At 42.0% G+C, this 1,444-nt stretch overlaps 1 non-coding gene across 1 annotated transcript; it reads right to left on the reverse strand.

Annotated features, from left to right (window-relative positions):
* Nucleotides 1-280: 280 nt before the first annotated feature.
* On the reverse strand, nucleotides 281-388 carry LOC130937863 (small nucleolar RNA R71). Its single transcript, XR_009069057.1, has one exon. It is a non-coding gene; the product is annotated as a small nucleolar RNA R71 (small nucleolar RNA).
* Between the last annotated feature and the right edge of the window lie 1,056 nt (nucleotides 389-1,444).

Here is a 1,444-nt window from a genome sequence, read left to right on the forward strand (position 1 = left end):
GCTTAAGCCTCAATTAGTTTCTCTAATGCAACAGAATTGCAAGTTCCATGGACTTCCAATGGAAGATCCTCATCAGTTTTTAGCTGAGTTCTTGCAAATCTGTGACACAGTCAAGACTAATGGGGTTGACCCTGAGGTCTACAGACTGATGCTATTCCCTTTTGCTGTAAGAGACAGAGCTAGAATATGGTTGGACTCACAACCTAAAGAAAGCCTGGACTCTTGGGAAAAGCTAGTCAATGCCTTCTTAGCAAAGTTCTTTCCACCTCAAAAATTGAGTAAGCTTAGAGTGGAAGTCCAAACCTTCAGACAGAAGGATGGTGAATCCCTCTATGAAGCTTGGGAAAGATACAAACAATTAATCAGAAAGTGTCCCTCAGACATGCTTTCTGAATGGAGCATCATAGGTATTTTCTATGATGGTCTCTCTGAACTATCCAAGATGTCTTTGGATAGCTCTGCTGGAGGATCTCTTCATCTGAAAAAGACGCCTACAGAAGCTCAAGAGCTCATTGAAATGGTTGCAAATAACCAATTCATGTACACTTCTGAAAGGAATCCTGTGAACAATGGGACTAGTCAGAAGAAAGGAGTTCTTGAGATTGATGCTCTGAATGCCATACTGGCTCAGAACAAGATATTGACTCAACAAGTCAATCTGATTTCTCAAAGTCTGTCTGGAATGCAAAATGCACCAAGCAGTACTAAGGATGCTTCATCTGAAGAAGAAGCTTATGATCCTGAGAACCCTTCAATGGAAGAGGTGAATTACCTAGGAGAACCCTATGGAAACACCTATAATTCTTCATGGAGAAATCACCCAAATCTCTCATGGAAGAATCAAGAGAGACCTCAACAAGGTTTCAATAATAATGGTGGAAGAAACAGGTTTAACAATGGCAAACCTTTTCCATCATCTTCTCAGCAACAGACAGAGAATTCTAAGCAGAACCCCTCTGACTTAGCAACCATGGTCTCTGATCTAATCAAAACCACTCAAAGTTTCATGACTGAAACAAGGTCTTCCATTAGGAATTTGGAAGGACAAGTGGGACAGCTGAGCAAGAAAGTTACTGAACTCCCTCCAAGTACTCTTCCAAGCAACACAGAAGAAAATCCAAAAGGAGAGTGCAAAGCCATCAATATGGCCGAATTTGGAGAGGAAAGGGAGGAAGTGAACGCCACTGAGGAAGACCTCAATGGGCGTGCACTAGCCTCCAATGAGTTCCCCAAATGAGGAACAATGGGAATCTGAGACTCAACATGAGACCATAGAGATTCCATTGGACTTACTTCTGCCTTTCATGAGCTCTGATGAGTATTCTTCCTCTGAAGAGGATGAGTATGTCACTGAAGAGCAAGTTGCTAAGTACCTTGGAGCAATCATGAAGCTAAATGACAAGTTATTTGGAAATGAGACTTGGGAGGATGAACCTCCTTTGCT

This window comes from Arachis stenosperma, chromosome 6 (assembly GCF_014773155.1).
Source record: "Arachis stenosperma cultivar V10309 chromosome 6, arast.V10309.gnm1.PFL2, whole genome shotgun sequence".
In the NCBI taxonomy this organism is placed as follows: domain Eukaryota; kingdom Viridiplantae; phylum Streptophyta; class Magnoliopsida; order Fabales; family Fabaceae; genus Arachis; species Arachis stenosperma.